Raw genomic sequence first — 6000 nt, forward strand, 5'->3', positions numbered from 1 at the left:
TGGATGGAGAGAGAGAGAGAGAGAGAGAGAGAGAGAGAGAGAGAGAGAGAGAGATATTTGCAGTGCAGTTCAGTGATCCACAAGCAAGTCTAGGTGAGGTACTGTACTATACTGTCACATACCTGTATGCACACATGCACAAGATGGAATGTATTAAGATCCACTCACGAACATGCAGTCTGTACTCTCTCCCCGCCCGCTTGGAATGTTCAACCCATAATCAAACCAGAAGGTTACTTATCAAGTCCATGCAATGGAGCCTACTGGACATTTCCTACATACATATACTGTCTACCGCGAGTAGGCGACTAAGAAACGCAAAGTGAAATTACTGCCGCCGAAGCGAAACTGCACTATACAACAACTTCACTTTATGTTTAAGACTGAGGTTATAGGGTTAGAGAGTTAGGGTTAGATTTAGGGTAATAATAGAGTTAGTAGTCAGGCAACGTGCCAAACGGGACGTCAAACAATGGCTGACAACAACAATGTCAATAGGTAGGAAATGTCCAGTAGAGCTCATTTCATGGTCTTGATAAGTAATTAACCTACTGGTGGTTTATGTCTTTTTCTGTCACTGTTGTCTTGAATGTCTTCCTCTCTGTCTCTCTACTCCTCTCTCATGCACACGACACGTCTCTGACGACCTGTGAGGTGTCAGTCTGGATGAGACTATAATAGATTAGCCATTGCCGTAGACAGAGGCTGGGTGATACTCAATAAGGCAAAATTAGCTAATTGTTTTGGCAATCGTTTCTAACCAGCTCTCAGCTTAACTCTCACAGAATAAGCTACATGGATCCCCAACAGCCACTTCAGTAAAACAGCACTTTCTCGTATTGTAACATAGGCCGCACTCCATACTGTTGGAAAAAACATTCAAGTCCTTATTTTGTTTGCAAATATATATTTTTTTGATTGCCGTTTTAATTTATTTTCATTAAATTCGTTTTTGCTCTGTGTAAATATATATTTGTATGCTGGCAAATATCTCATGATTTGCCATTGACCATGGTAAGAGAATTCCGGTCAAATGTCTGCTGAATTTTGTGCCCGCCCGTCTCAAGTTTTGCCATTGACGATGAACGGAGAAATGACGTCAGAATTCCGCTAAATATGACGTAAATTAAACCTCAAAACATTAAACGCCATTGACATTGAAGGGAAAGTTTACGTCATATGTAAACGAGCAAATCAGCTAACCAATCACAGGCAACAGGCATTCTGATTGGCCAATATGAGATCCATGATGATGTATGATGATAAGAGCTGATAATTCTGCTAAATGTGATGTAAATTAAACATCAAAACATTAAACGCCATTGTCATGACATTGAAAACTTACATCATACTGTACGTAAATGAGCTAACCAATCACATGTTGGTGGGAGCGCTTGGCCAATAAGGGACCACCTTATGTACCTTATGTAGCAATGTCAAATGTCCGCTGACATAAATTGATGTACGATGACAAGAGCGCCCCTCATTTCACACAGGTGTGATTTTTTGCCCTACGGGCACTGCTTTAGTTTAGTAATAAAAAACATCGGAGAGCACGGTTCCAATAAGAAAAAGAATGTGTCACCATGGCAACACAGATACAGATACAGACACAGTAGCAAGGAGCTGACGTGAATGACTACAACATTAATGTACAAATCCTTTCACCATGCCATCACATCTGCTGCCTCCGGTATGCTCACACTGATAAAGTCATGTCACTCAAATGTAGCACAGAGATAAGAAAAGCAGCGTATTCAGACTTTTCAGTTCATTTATTTTTCTCCTGTGAAGTATTTCAGGAAATTAACGCGTGGGCAGACAAAATGCACATGGACAGAGAGAGGTACAGAATAATCTAACCGATACAGAAATACTGCATGACTCTGTCAGCTAAGGTCGTGGACACAGGCATTGTCCCCATCACGCTACAAAAACTACAACATGTCAGCCTTCTATAGGCTAAGGTCGTGGACACAGGCATTGTCCCCATTACGCTACAAAAACTACAACATGGCGTCACGCCGCAGTGATAAGCGACTCACCGCTCACCCCAGCACTTATCTCTGTTTTTACTAACCACCGTTTTGGTGGTCACCTTATCACCTAAAGCTGGAGTATCAATAGGCCCTAATAGAGGATGGCTACTTTTTGTATGTGTCCGCCATACTACTTGCACACCGGTCGTGCGAAGCCTCTACACTACGCGGATATATATATATATATATATATACTGTCTTCCCTGGGAAATCTAATAAACTATACATATCATGCTTTCAATTTTTTGTTTGTATTTGCATCATTATTGTACACTTGGTTGCATGCTGAAAATAGCAGTTCTACAAGCTCACAATGTCTTGTGCTGCGATACGTTGGGAGCTTGTAGACCTGCTAGTGCAACACCCCAGCGCAAAACTAAAATGACTTACCTAAAATGACTTTAGCCCCATTTTGCTTTAAGTGCAAGACAGAGATTGGTAACTACGTTCACTGTCTTTGGTCCTGTGTGAAGCTTCAGAACTATTGGAATGACATTGTGTCAGAACTCTCTGTTATTTTTGGTGTGTCGATCGATTTAGATCCGTTGTGTCTTTTACTTGGTCTCCCGGATGATCATGTCATTGATGTCAAACATAAGAGGTTGTTCAACTTATTAACGTTTGCTGCTAGGAAAAATATTCTTTTGTTTTGGATCAAGGATGTTGCTCCATCAAAGAAATCATGGCATAACATTATAATGGGCTGTATTCCTTGTGAATACATCACATGCATGTTGCATTCTAAATTGGACACTTTCTACAAAATTTGGGACCCTTATTTGAATCATATTGGAACCACACTGTCTGCCACGATACTTGGAGGTTTTCCGTACCAACCTTAGATGCCTATGATAACTATTGTCTGCCTTTTTAATATACGTAATTAATGTACTGTATGGATGTATTCCCTGGTTGAGAAGCAAATTCGAAAGTCACTTGTCATTTTGGTTCCTTGTCATGTCTTTGTATATTCAATCTTTTTACATATTTATAATAGTGTTGTGCCTGAGCTGTTCTTTTATTTTCTTTTGTTTGTTATTGTCTCCACCAGGCCGAAGGCATGTGGGGAGAGTATGTTTTGCACTCCGTCCGTCCGTGTGTCCGTCCGTCCGTGTGTGTGTGTGTGTGTCCGTCCGTCCGTCCGTGAGGAGCTAATCTCGGCCACCGTTAACCCGGTCGATGCCAAATTTTGCACACACACTCCCTGGATGCCAACGATGAACCTCTGCCCCAAACTTTCCACAACGGCCTGTTATAGCGCCACCAGGAGGCCGCTTTGTGCTAAACAAGTTTTTGCACAGTACACCTACAGATTTTGTCCAAACATCACGCAAATTGGTACACAGTCTCTCTACAGCCATTCAACCAAACCGGTCTTTCACATTTCTCAGACTCCATCCTGATTGGCTAAGATTGGCTTCCAAAGTTCACAGGAGTGCTCAGTTTCAAACAAAATGCTGCAAATCATGAACACATCGCGGGATTTCCGTGAAATTGTGCACCCACATTCCCACTAGGCCGAGGACGAAATGCCACATGAACAATTTCAACTCAGCCTCAAGGTGGCGCTATAACTGGCCAAAAACTGTTTTTACCTCTAACTGCACGGATCTGTGGATAACTTTGTATGCCAACTCCCTAGAGGCCAAGGAAAAACCTTTGCCTGGAATTTTTCACATCTGCTCTTTATAGCGCCACCAGGAGGCCGACATATGTAAAACACATTTTCTATTATTACTCCTTCAGACTTTATCCAAATTTCACGCAAATCGGTACACATGATCTCCATAGTCATGTGATCAAGACAGGTTTGTTTGATTTCTCATATTCCATCCTGATTGGCTAAGATTGGCTTCCAAAGCTCACACGATTCGTCCATTTCGAAAAAAGCCCACAAATCACAAACGCAGTGTGCAATTTCCATTACATTATACACGCACATTTTCACTAGGCCGAGGACGACATGCCACAATTTATTCCTCAAAATCAGCCTTACGGTGGCGCTATAACAGGCCAATTCCTGTTTTTAGCTATAACTGCATCGATCTGTATACAACTTATGTATGCACACATGGAAAAACATTGTACCTGCATCCCTCCAATACGAACCTCCGGCCCAAATCTTCCTCAACAGCCTGTTATAGCGCCACCATGAGGCCACAACCTGACCTGCCCTGGTGGAGACCTGTGCCGATTGGCACTTTGTCTAGTTATGTGTTTGTTTTTGTTGTGTCTGTTTGTCTTTAAAAAAAGAAAAAACCCAATAAATATACTTTATAAAATTTTTCACCATAGTTTTAGTCGACGAAATCAACATTGCAGGTGACACACACAGGTTTCTCTCGGCCAGGGAATCCACGGCAACACACGGCGTGAATCCACAATGGCCCCTTTGTCAGCTGAGCCCGGCAAACATTATGTTCTGTAAGATGTGGGGAAGTGGGAGCTTTTGTAGTTCATGTATAGTGAATCCAAACACACATAAATCGTAGGCAGTAACAGGAAGATGGCATTACTGTAGAATGGTATTTGTGAACCAAAAAGTGTGAGCATCTTAACTGTAATAGCAAATAGGATTTACCTATGTGTGTGACAGGATTGGTTGGCTCACTGGAGACAATTCCTGGCAAATACAATGTACCAAGATATTCAATCCCCATGCATGGCAGAATGACAGCCAGGCACTGACATGGACATAATTGAAAAGGTCATGTATTGTAGTGTGTGGATGATTTTTATCTTTGCATTTTTTTCAGACACTTCTTCTTTCAGATTCACTTCTCCACATGAAGAAATGCCCATCCATCAACCACAACGTTCTTGGCGCCTTTGGCTATTCAAATATAGCAATAACAAGCCACTTCATGCCGTGCTACAACCTTGCATTCCTGCTATTTTTGAAAAACGTGTGCAAATCTTTGAATATATATTTAAAACAAACATTTTTAACAAAAATCTTTGCTTCTAGGGGTCGCTGGAACAAAAATAAATTGACATGGGGGTCGGCGGTCATGGGGGTCCTTGACATGAAAAAGTTCAACCACAACCACACCAAGGGGTCTAATGAAGTACTGTCACCTCATAAACACATGAAAAACTGGAAAAATACCAAAATCACAGCACTCCATCTTTAAGGAATAACAACAATAAAGCAGTGGGAAGCAAATAGTACACTTCTGGTGCTGTGCATGGGTACTACTATAGGCCACACGCTCAGTAGCAGTAATTCCTACAGGGATTGTGTGTTCACTGGGTTGGGTGGATACAGCAACTTGTTTACTGATTCATCGATAGGTCGTGAATGTTTTTACTTTGATGGAACAGAGACAGACATATGACTGACACACTGTCTGTCATATGTCTGCATTTCACCCCCCAAACGGCCACACAGTGCCCCATGCAGCTGTCAACATATTACTACTGTTTCCATCACGTACGACTCAGGCTGACAAGGCCCTCTGGCCTTCTTCCTGCCCTCTGCCCTGGACACGCCATAGATACATCTTAACATGCAGAGGTGGACGTTTTATGGCGTCTAGTTTTGACTAGCCATGTTTTTTTTGTTTTTTTTAACCCACAATTTTTGCAACCCATTTTTTTCACCCAGTGTCAATTATCTAATGTAATCCTGGGCGTTACACTCCCTCTGCCAACCTGGGGAGAGCAACTGACTGACCTCCTGCTTTCTTCTATGCATGAGGAGTCCAAGCCGCTCTTTTCACCTGACAGGGGGGAGTTTCCCCGGTTGCATGTAGAGCACAGAAGGAACACGTTATTCCAACCAGTTCCTTTCCCCTCCATTAGGTGGCCAGGTGGAGGCAGTTTAGAGACTTTCTATTCAAATCTTTTCTTAGCCTGGCTCCAGGCCCTGGCCTGAATCGTTAGCCACGGCCATTCAAAAAACTCTGGCGATTCAGTGTCTGGTGACGCCGTCTATGTGGGTTAAGAATAAACAGCGTTG

This window comes from Protomyctophum parallelum (genome assembly GCF_964188405.1).
Source record: "Protomyctophum parallelum genome assembly, chromosome: 14".
Lineage (NCBI taxonomy): Eukaryota > Metazoa > Chordata > Actinopteri > Myctophiformes > Myctophidae > Protomyctophum > Protomyctophum parallelum.